Source organism: Protopterus annectens, chromosome 8.part0, assembly GCF_019279795.1.
Source record: "Protopterus annectens isolate FY-2018-M chromosome 8.part0, PAN1.0, whole genome shotgun sequence".
NCBI lineage: Eukaryota > Metazoa > Chordata > Ceratodontiformes > Protopteridae > Protopterus > Protopterus annectens.
The window spans coordinates 244850229-244862499 of record NC_056741.1 but is presented as its reverse complement, the minus strand read 5'-3'; the positions used below and the strand labels follow the sequence as shown (position 1 = coordinate 244862499).

At 40.9% G+C, this 12271-nt stretch overlaps 1 long non-coding RNA gene across 1 annotated transcript in view; it reads right to left on the bottom strand.

The window, feature by feature from the left end:
• Window positions 1-8146, bottom strand: part of LOC122808015 — a 139048-nt gene extending 130902 nt beyond the window's left edge. The window contains exon 1 of the long non-coding RNA XR_006365757.1: window positions 8046-8146. This is a non-coding gene — a long non-coding RNA (uncharacterized LOC122808015). The remainder of the gene's footprint in view (window positions 1-8045) is intronic.
• Between the last annotated feature and the right edge of the window lie 4125 nt (window positions 8147-12271).

Genomic DNA, 12271 nt, shown 5'->3' with positions numbered 1-12271 from the left:
AGTTGTTCCTCCTCTGAGTCACTCTGTGCCTGTGCAGGCCTTGGCAATGGTAGGGGCTGTGTGGCCCTGCCCTATGCCGTTCCTGCTGCAGCTGTTTCCGCAGGATCATATTGTGTAGCATGGCACATACAATGACAATTTGAGTACATGTAGCTGGTGAGTACTGCAAGGCTCCACTGGATGTGCCCAGGCACCAGAACCATGACTTGTGCATCCCAAACACATGCTCTATTATAATTCTGGTCTGTGCATGTGCCTCATTATGGTGTTCTTGTTCAGGTGTGTGTGCATTTCTGATGGGTATCATCAGCCACGGCACCAGTGCGTAACCAGCATCCCCCACTAGGTGACCGTATGGGATGTCCCCATTGGCAAATCTCTGGTACAGCTGCATCAGCTGCCAAATGTGGGAACTGTGATAGCTTCCAGGGCAGCCAGCACACACGTTCATTATTATGCCCTGGGCATCACACATGACCTGGCAGTTGATGGAGGGGAAGCCCTTGCGGTTGATGTACACCCTACCCTGCTCACTGGGTGGTGCTTTGATGCATATGTGCGTGCAGTCTATAGCACCCACTACCTTAGAGTATTCTGCTATTTGGTGGAAAAAATTCATATTGCTGGCCAACTCCTCATGGGTGTTGGGGAAATATACGTGCTCACCGGCATGTGCTGACATGGCATCCAGGAACTGGTGGAGTACGCTGGATGCTGATGCCTATGAGATCTCCATGATATCCCCAGTTGGCCTTTGGAAGGTACCTGTAGATAGTATTCTTAGGCCTACACATACCTTGGTGTCCACTGGGATGAGTTCCCCTCTATTAGTTCTGTGTGTGAGGTGTGGCCGGCACAGCTCAACAATTTTCTATGGAGGTCCCTGTCCACCCTATAGCGCTCCACTATCTCCAGCTCATGTAGCCCCTGGTAGGTTACCCTGGGTCTGTACACTCTTCTCTGTCTCCTCACTGTGGATTGGTCAACAGCATTCTCATCCTCACCACCCTTAGCCTCTTCCACATGTTGTTGTATGATAGCTATTGCAGCCCCTATCATTTTGTTGTTTTTGTTTGTTAATATTCCCCCACTTGTATACACTGGTGGTGTAGAGTATGTGGGAAAACCAGAGGGAAATGTGTTTGCATAGTTTATAGTAGTGTTCTGGGCTGGGCTGCTGCCTTTGTAATTGACAGATTCTGATACATTTCACCTGCCAGTTATGCTAGTTCTCCCTGATTACCTTCTTACTGCTGTTTTCCCTTCCTATTGCTTTTCTGTTTAGGCCCGGGGGCACACCACGCAAACACAATGCTCAAATGTGCACAGAGCTGTTATTTCCTGATTTACTTTTTTTTCCCCTTTAAAACCCGGTGTGCAGTGCGCACACCCTCTTAGGCAATGTAAAGAGTGCTAGGCAGTTTCAGACACACCCCCTTGCTTAGCTCTGCTAAGCTAAGGGCAAACCCGAGCCACAGGGCTCCAATCCGCTTACAGTATGCCTGACACCCCCCCCAATGATGTCAGCTAACTCCTACGCTTGCACCAAGCTGTTCCTGTTCTTACACTGTTGGGTTCTGACTAGCATGCAGGGGAGATCTGGGATTCAGTATCATTCCCCTCATTTGCATAGGATTGCCTGCTGATTCATAGTTACAGGTCCCACACTGAGCCTCCCTCCTTAGCAACCACTATTCACTGGCCATGTTGTCTTCTGCCTGTCATTGAGTATAATGGCAACATAGTGATTTTGGTTAGAATGCTTATTTTAGGCTTTTTTGTTATTTTTCACCCGATCCTGTTTGCCTGCCGCTGCCCTACGGTTAAACAACCGAGATCGTCTAAAAAAAATTAAAAGTTAATGTTTTTATTTTTGCAACTGTTTTTCATGCCATTGGCCATATATTTGGCCATTGGCATGCTTTCTACATAATATCCACCCTTTATTTGGAGCTGTCATGGCTCTGTTTTGTAGTTTGCAGAAATGTACTTGGTTACTGACTGAGTACATTTCTGCAGATTACACTAGCCCTGACTGCGGTGGTGGTGCTGCGGTAGCATTGTCACCTCACAATAAGACGTTGTCCTGTTTGATTCTCAGCTAGAGCGTCTTCTGTGTGGAGACATGCGTGAATGGGCGTACCTTCGTTGAAGGTTGTGCATCAGGACTGGCAACTCGGCATGTAAAAATCTACTGCCAATCATTAGCGGACCGGAGTTCCGCTGTGGCATCCCCTAACTGGGAAAAGCCGAAATACACAACAACACTAGCCCTGCATGGCCAGCTTCCAGCTTCCTGGATCAGAAATTCACCTCATTTGCATGGATTTCACCTGCAAATGGGGTAATTTGCATACAGGGGCTGAGCCCGTACAGGACTAGTGCAGGAGCGCTCCTGCACATCCCTACAGCTTATTCCTGGATTGCACGGCAGACATATTGCTTGCTGGAGCTACTGCACTAGTTCTGCACACTGTGCAGGGCTTGCTGAATCCGGGGGCGTATTTCCTGAACTGGAATAAACCAAATCAATTGTAGGGTCAATAACTGTTGTTCTTTTCTTGGGAGTACCATTAATTCTGTTGATTGCATTGACAGCATCCTTTTTGTGGTTGGACTGTTACTGCTGTACATCACCTATGTTGTATTGAGCTTGGAGTCAAAGTATGCTGATTAAACAGTTGGTGACAAGACTTTACCTGACTGGATGGAGAGAAACAATTTGGACGTTGAAAACTTCTTTGCTTTAATCTTGCACAAACCTCTTGGTTGGGCCTTTACTAGTCATAGGTGGAACAAAAATGATCTGGACCTCAGTGTTAGCTGTTGAAATGTGATTGTATGCAGAAGCTACTATTGCTCCAGGGTCTGTAATTTATGTCTCCAGTTGTAGATTCATTAATATGTTATATAAACATTGTTTAATTTCTGCTTCCTGCGAATACCGTTCTCTTTAATCAGGTTTTGTTGATCAGAGTCATCATATTACCAGATAAAGCAACAGGAGCTTCTTTTTCCAAATCCTCAAAATAACTATGAATACCAGTTTTAATTTTCACAATACATAATTTTCATTATATTTAAACAACTCCAGGTATGCCAAATCAGCCTTCTCTTTATAATGTTTGTAACAGGAAGGCTTGATTAAAGCAAAATCTGTTAGGCACTTTTAATCAACTGAAGCTTTTCTTGTCCTCTTCTGGCCAGTTCCAGTGAAAACTATATAGTCTAAATAGGTATTTGTTTTCAAATCTGATAATATATTGTCTAATTTTCCTTTTGACAACTTCCTAGTTCATTAAAGACCACACCAAAGTTGCCGGAACTGCAACATGGAGTGTTGTAGCCTATGAAACCTCTTACCAGCAAATGATCTCATCTGTCCCCATAAAGGTAAAAGTTAGTCTTCTGCTTATGTTGCCTGAACCAACATATTTACTTGTAAGGGTGAGCATGCTGGCAGCTAATGAAGATTTAGAGAAAGGAGATCTAGATATTTATAGAAACAATGTTGCAGTGAGGAGTTACCTTGGTGCAGTTATACGTAATGCCTGTGAGTTGCATGATAGAGAATGAAATATGAAGGGCTTTACTTAAGGCTAACCGTGTGGAATCTAATGCTAATGTCATTACCGTGGCTAAAGATTATACAGGTCATGAATGTTCTTTAGTAATGATATTATCTTGATTTAAGTGATATTAGATCCATTATTATCAACAACTGGCATATTTTTATTTTTTTTATTTAACATTTGTTTACCAAGAAAGTCTGACTTGGAGCGAAGCCAATTTTCAGCAGAGGCCTGGGAAGAAACACTCCAAATGCATGTCTTTGTAATGTGGGAAGAAACCCACACTGACAAAGGGAGGACATGCAGACTCCACACAGAAGGCACCCCAGCTGAGAATTGAACCGGAGAACCTCTTGCTGTGAGGCAACAATGTAACCACTGCACCACTGTGCCATCCAATATTGCACACCTACTCAATTGCCACAGTGGAATAAAGCCTTAACTAAGGTCCAGGCAACCTGAGTTAAATGACCAGCCTGGACATCTGCTGGAGGTGATGTGGGGATGATGGGGATGTCTATCTTCAAGTGGGAATGGAGAAGATTTGGGATTGTCTTCACACAGGCCATGCAACACATGAATTGTCTCTAGCATGGTGTGCATGGCAGCTGTCTGTGCCTGGATCACTGACCTGCATATATACTGATTGATCCCAAGAGTGGTATCCAGGTCAGATAAAAACTTGGAGTCATGACAGTGATGGCTGTCAGTGTGCCTCTTCCCTATGGTGGGGTGCCTCCAATGTGTGTGGACATAGGAGACTGGTTATCAGTATGCATTTCCCCTATGGTGGGTGAACACACACACACACACACACACACACACACACACACACACACACACACACACACACACACACACACACACACACACACACACACACACACACACACACACTGGGGGCAGTGATGCCATTCATCACATTGACTCCAGCATAGCCTGTGTGGGACTCAGCCTAAGAAGGTGCCCAAAGTAAAACACAGGTGATTCCTGAGGTTCAGCCTACCCCACCACTGCCACCTTATTTGCAGGGGATGTGTACATGCCCATACAATGTTAGCATTGCTGGTAGTACCACAGTGTTATCTAACTTTACCACATGTATACTTCGAGCATCACTGGCCCCAGATGATCAGCTGACATCAAATGTGTGCTGTCCTGTTATGCTGAGCCATCCACCGGTACAGCCTGTAAAAGTATAAAGATAACATACCTGTGACAGTTCTGGAGCATATGCCTAGCTCCCCAAACCCATGGCACTCATACTTGTGTAGGTCAGTTATGTGAATATCATAGGGGCAGTTACATACCTTGTGGTACAGGTTCACAGTTGCAGTCCCAATTTACCTGGACAACAAATGTGTACAGGTATTCTATTGAATAATCCATTGTCATGTGCAAAGTAGTGTACAGTTTGAAATGGATTTGCTATTAACTAACCTGTGCATTTCCTGCATACACTCACTCAGTAGTCACCAGACTAGCTAGCACATCCAAGTTGCTGTTAGATAAGACAGTTCACTCACCTCCCCCAGACAGGGTTACCATCAACTCTTTCACCTCTGTGAAGTGTTTTTGTGCTAATGCCCCACCTCCTGTGGTAGACCTGTCCATGTACCTTGGTATTGTCATGCAGTACTATAGCAATGACCTTATGATGCACCTGTACTTCTAGTATGGCAATCCACCTCAATGACACCCTGAATCACTCTTTGCCCTACCTGCTCTCTTGGCAAGCCTTGATAGTTTTACAATCTTACAAGCTATAAATGTTATGCGTAAATTGAGCCTGAAGTAATACTTTTGTTTTTTGGGTGATGGAATGTTCCAGCTGATGCCATTCTCCTGGGACCCATGACAAGATGTATGCACTGTGGGTTACATGTGCAGGTCAGTTTGCACTTTTCAACATCTTTGCTCAAGAATTCTGGCAAAGGACAAAAATAATGGGGTGGGACAAAGGTCTAAAAATGGGGACAACTTTAAATATTAGCCTAATTCACTTAAAAAAAATAGGATAACAGATTTTGCATACCCATGCATTTCCTGAGCATTAAGATGTATGAAACACTAACTCTGGCATTGCTGTCTGACTGTAATCCTTAGTGGTTTTCCAGTAAAACCAAAAGTTTATGAGACCAGGTCTAAAATATGAGGCAAAAATTAGGGGCATCTGAGAGCTATGCCCCTAGCAGGATATTCATCTGTCACGTCTTGTGCTATGCTCTCTGTCATTGTGAGTCCCCCAGCTGGAGGATAAGGTAAAGCTGGAGAGGTATAATTCATTGTATTTATTCATTTGCAGCCAAAGAAGAGCATTTTTAACCTTGGCCAAGAAAATGTTTGACATTATATTTGTAAGCAGCAACTAAAAATAAAACAACATAATAATTGTCTGGAGATAGTTAACTGAAAAAATATTTAAATACACAATGAATCAATTAATTCCATAAGGTGAGAACTCTATAGCTAATTGTCTGGGGCAAGAGTCTTGCAAATCTGGGATGTTAGCTAACATGTAAATGGTAACTCCCAAAGTGGGAGCTATCATTTGCATATTAGGAAATTGGCTTTTGTGTTATTCCCTAGCACCGTACTGATTATGTCTTTAACATCCAAGGTGTTAGGTGTACAGGGGGTCTGTATGCTGTACATTTGTGATTCACATAATGTAATCAATGGCTGTGCCCCTCCCCCTTTGCAGAAATCATGTCCTTCCCTGAATACTCCCTAGTTTTCTCTTGGGATTCAGCCATGGAAAACATGTCTGGGCATAGAATCTCCACTCCACTCTCTGAAGGCAAGCTGGTTAAGCCTTGGTATCTTTCCTCTTTACCATGCCACTTTCAATAAGTGCCTGAATTACTAATCAATCTCAGGTCACCTTAGTCATAGGGGCTTTATTCCTGTATACCAGGAGAGCTAACTGACAAATATAAATGTTTCTGAAAAACATTAAACAATTTCAGAGGATCCATGGCAGTAGCCATAATTAGTACATTAAGACAGCTACAGATGAGAGCAGGGTTATACACCTTCAGATAAGAGAGAACATTTAAACCAGCTGAAAGAAGAGAGTAGCAAGGAAAGACAAAAACTTGAACAGGAAGAGACTTACATTGTTTAAACCCAAGAAGACAAGAAAAGTCTTTTTTAGCTGAGTTCTCTTTGCAGAAAGGAGGAGCAAGAATATGTGGTGATGAGAGAAAGTTGTTTTGTGTAATCTGGGGTGTCCACCCAAGGAGGGCAGTGAGGACCTTAAAATGTAAAAGCAGGTAAATAAGGTGACTTAAAGGGAGCAAGGAACTCTTTGTTTTAGATAAGACAAGACTGGGTGTTCTCTGTTTGGTGATGGTGGTGGTGGTGGGGTGGGGTGGTGGTGGGAGGCAGTCTGTACATTTTATATACTACAGTTTGCAGCCTAATAGAGGGGTATATTGATGGCCTCTGAAAAGCACCATATGCAGCTGGGAGTGGCTCAGTCACTATCATAGTTTTTTGTAAAGGAAGAGTCACTGAGGAAGGGATAGTTTAATATGCAGTTTGAATGAAATTTCTTATTTATGTCACACCGTAACGCCGTGCCATTTCCAACAAGTGCCCAAGTTACTAATCAAACTCAGATCACCTTAGACATATATCTTGCACTGCTGTATTTACAGTAGCTGACAAAGCAAATAGGAAAAAAAAGGTGCAATATGCTGATTTTTACATCACCGTTTGATATAATGCATATTTATTTGTAATTTCTGTGGAGTAATACTGAATTGGTTGAAGAAAACTGACTGTGTAGGCAGCTGATTTTGCAAACAACATTAGATTTAGGATGCCAATATACCCAAAAGGTTAATGTTGAACAGGCTGCTGTAGGGTGATACATACTCTTTATACTTTCACGATCAGTGAGCATCATCTGTGTTATAATGGCTCTTCCACAGGCACATCTGTTATGATGGCTCTTCCACAGGCACACCTGTTATGATAGCTCTTCCACAGGCACACCTGTGTTATGGTGGCTCTTCCACAGGCACACCTGTGATATGATGACTCTTCCACAGACACACCTGTGTTATGATGGCTCTTCCACAGACACACCTGTGTTATGATGGCTCTTCCACTGACATCCAATAGGCACTCACTTACCATACTTCCTTGTAGGGAGGCTGTTAGCTAGGGTGGTAATATGGATACGTTATTATGCATGACATCCCATAATGTACCACACAGAGATTTATTTATTTATTTTATACATTTCGTAACTGGGGTAGAGCACTTATCATAAGTGACCACCTTCTGTCTCAGCTTTCAAAATCCCAGAAGAGTTGCCAGATCATGTATTTTTCAACTACTACCACTTGAGACAGATTAACTACTACCACTTGAGACAGATTCAAGCCACTGAACTTACAGGTGCAACATTAAGATACTCAGTTATAACCACATTGCAGCATGCTGTAAAAATTATAAAAGTACCTTGTCTGGAGAAGCAGAACACAACTGGAATCAGGACCAGCAAAGCCAACAGAGGTACAACCACAATATACATTATACAGTTTCTTTGGAGCACTGTAGTGTAAGCTGTAATAAAATGAACAAATTATGCTAATGAGTTGTCAGCTCAGCTTAAAACTAAATTTAACAGCAAGAGGAACAAACACCAGTGATTTTTTATCATAGGAGTCAGCGCATGCATGATATAAATACCTCTTATGATGTGAGTAACTTTTTCTGGAGTAAGAGGGGAATATTCTAAAATTTGTCTATACCTGCTCTGCTTACATCATATCAAAAACAAGACAATAATATAATAATGAAATTTTTTTCTCTGTCTGACTGACTTCATTGTGGTATATTCACCCAAGCCTTGTCATCCAACTTTCATGGGATTTACCTAATGTACCTAATGTCCACTTGTGACATTGTCAGGGGTTGATCAATTAATTCCCAGAGTTTAAAATCAAAAGACTGAATTTACAGGGTTAAATTATTTGAGATCCAGCCTGCCAAAGATACTCAGAAGTAAGTTTTTTTTGCCCCACCTACCTCCCCATGTGAGGAGCAAGCCCACATTCCCCCAAACCTATATCTACCAACACCATAATCACACAAACATGAAGAAAATAAGAAATCTTCCAAACCAAATGTATTACTACATGTGCAGAATTAGAAATAGCACTGGTAGCAATTTACTATTGAAAGCATTAATCACGGAGGTCAAATCTGGGGAATCTGGAGTATGGGGAATGGATCAGCTGAACGTTATGGCTCAGGGAAATGTATGTAAACCCTTCAAGGTCTATTGAACTGGGTTGCTAGTGTTCAGGAAATATCACATCTGGTCCAGTTCTGCTTATTTTGTTTTGTCTCTTAATTGTTGATGCATCCAGTGAAACTGTGTTGGGTCTGCATTCATACTTTAGGCTTTAACCACCAAGAAAGATTCATAATCTGTTTCCCCCGGGAGACTAGACTGGCCATTCCAGTTGTTGCTTTTCTATTCTTCAGCCATTGCTCATTGATCTGCATGTATTTATAATCTGGCCATTGGTGTGACAGAACAAAGATACTTCTTTGGCCTTGTACTTATACACTACTGGGCTAACACATTCCTTCTTTAAAATGTAATATTGTTCCTGCTTCAGTTTCCTTCTACGTCTCAAAAACATGAAAACATGCCATAGGTGAAATGGCGATCTTCTAAACTGCTAATACATGTGCATCCTGTGTGATGCAGTGTATGTCTATTATGTGACAGACTGATATCATTTCCAGGATTAGCTTGACTGCTTGCTCTGTGTTGACTGCTGTGATATATACATCAGCTCCCCATTACACTGAACTGGATAAAACAAGTGACTGGTGAATGAACAGTTAATGAATGAATGACCAAATTCTGGTCACTTCAGAGTACTTTACCTGTATTTATTGTTTCATGTTATAGGCTGAAAATGGTAACTTTTAAAGTATTTTATTTACAAACTTGTTATTTTTTTCATTTGCATACCTAGTGCTTTAGGCTTTCTCTTAGGCATATCCCAACCTATCTCAGTACATACCTTTGCCACATAAACCTTCTTCAGGCTACAGGTGGTAGCCCGTTTACATATAGCCAGCTTATTTACTAGGGGTGTTTCAAATGCCATTAAGAAACAGGCATTGTGGTAATTGAAGAATACTGAATGAATATCAGCTGTATGATAAATGTGTAAAATTATTTTATATACACAAATGAAATCACTCCTAACAGAATACTCAGACCTGTCTTCTTCCTCGTCTTCTGTATGCCTCATCAATTTTCATTAACCTACAGTCCTTTCATCTAACTAAACTGGAGTAAGTGGTACTTCACTCCTTTAATTAGTTTGTATTTCATAATCTATTAGCCTTTTCTCATATTATGATTGTGTACAACATCCTTCTACCCCAGAGAGATGCCCTGCCACCAGCAAGTTATTAAACTGGTACACCTTCTAGAGAACTGCATTCACTAAACTAACAGTACTCACTCAAAAATCTAAAAACCATAATGGTGACCGTGTGAAGGACTGTATACTGAAGGGCATAATAATGTGGCAAGATTGCTGCACTGGCGATTGTGCAAACATTATAGTACTGAAGTGGCTGAAAAACATTGGAAAAATGAGCCACAAAGCATCATAAAAATTTATGAAGTTTATATCACATGGGATCACCCATTACCAACAGTTCAAAAGATCGGTTTACTATTGAAAATGCGAACGGCACTTGGGCGACAGTCGGATAGTCGAACATATAAGGTCGTAAACAAGGATATCGAAGACAAAATAATCAATCTAGGAACGGTTTTAACATGGGTCGAGGTAGGGAAGATGTTTGTAGTAGGGAATAATACTGAACACCTACCTCGACCCATGTTAAAACCATTCCTAGATTGATTATTTTGTCTTCGACATCCTTGTTTATGACCTTATATGTTCGACTATCCGACTGTCGCCCAAGTGCCGTTCGCATTTTCAATAGTAAACCCAAAAGATCAATGCTAGAAAACCATTTATAGTGGTCCAAGAAAAGAAGACAAGAGTAGCATTGATCGTTGAAATCACCACACCCAGTGACTACAGTGTCTTGCGTATAGAGAGAGAGACACAGTCATAAAATATATGGATCTGCAGGCAGAAATGAGATCAATGTGGAAGAAGGAAACCCAGATAGTTCCGATAGTAGTAGAAGCAACGGGTCTTATAAAAAAGAATCTACAGTCATATTTAGATATGTTACCAATCCATGTAACTCCATACAAATTGCAGAAGGAGTCATTACTGGGCACACTGCGGGTGCTACGAAGAGCACTTTTGGCTGACATCAAAGATTGAAACAATACTAATTTCATGAACTTTAATTTTACCTTGACTTAGGAACGGGGTCCATTCCCATCATGGTATTAGAAACCCAAAAGATTTGGAGAAATTAAAAAGAGTGACTGTCTATGCTCTTTATATGTTGCTAAACTGCAAAATTGAATCTCAGCAGATATCAGGAATTTCTCATCTTATCCACAATTTAAAATCTCTTTGAAGATGTACCTCTCAGTCAAATGGTCCTGTACTTGTAACACCGCCATTACCAAGACATTTCTTATTCTAAATCTTATCCCATCTGCAGTTAACAATGCCAATGAAATCATAGCGGTCTATCAGTGCAACAGTACTGCCCTTTTATTAAAACAATTGCTAATTCTCTACATTGTGCAGTCAAATAAAATATCACTAAATTCTGAAGCTTTTACTGTATCAGTCCCCTAGTTACATGTCTCAGTGAATCTAGCTAATTGGAGTAAGTATGCATACGCCTTATATAACATCTGTGTGCTAAAATTACGATGGGAATACGTACATACAAACTGTAAATAATGCTGAATTACTATTGATATTTGTGTTTTATGAGCTGTATATGATACGTTCGATAGCTGTGGCTGAGCTTAGTGTGACGTGCATACTATAAAGTGTATGTAATATGATGAGCAAGCCAACATCCAAGGTTTAGTGGGACTGGAATGAAAAGCTGTTACCCATGATTCTCTGACAACCCTTTCTCTGTTTTTAGAATGTTATTCTTCATCTACATGTAAGAATTTGTATTAGCTTTAGGGTGAAGATGTACATCAATGTGCCAGTCTTGCAAAAAGATAATAATTTGTTTCAAATCATTAGTAAAATAATAATAATGCACTAATTGCCATTTGAAGGCTACTAGCAGGACTTGCTATTCAAGCAGACCACAGGCATCACTGTAAAAAGGAAGTACTCAACATCTGTTCTGTGACCATCATCCTTTTAGATTATATGCTGGACTCGGGGAACACATGTAGATTATTAAACTGTGACAATACCTGATCACCAAGATAATGGGTTTAGCTTTAAACCTACATAAATAAAAGCTTGTGGGATTTAAATTAGTGCTTTCTAACAAAAACAAACTTTCATGTGCTAATGAATGCCTATACATGTTAATGTAATACATTGCTAAAATAAAATCAAAAATAATCTGAGCTGCATTACATTATCGTAAATATTTGCAAGATGGAACATCAGTGTTTCATTACTCCATCCACTGACTGCTTCAGACTTTCATTTTTGAAATATGGCATTAGAGGTTGGGGCAGATGTGTAGCAAAAATATCGATTTTGTGTTTGCAATCTCATGTTTTAGCCTCCCCCCAT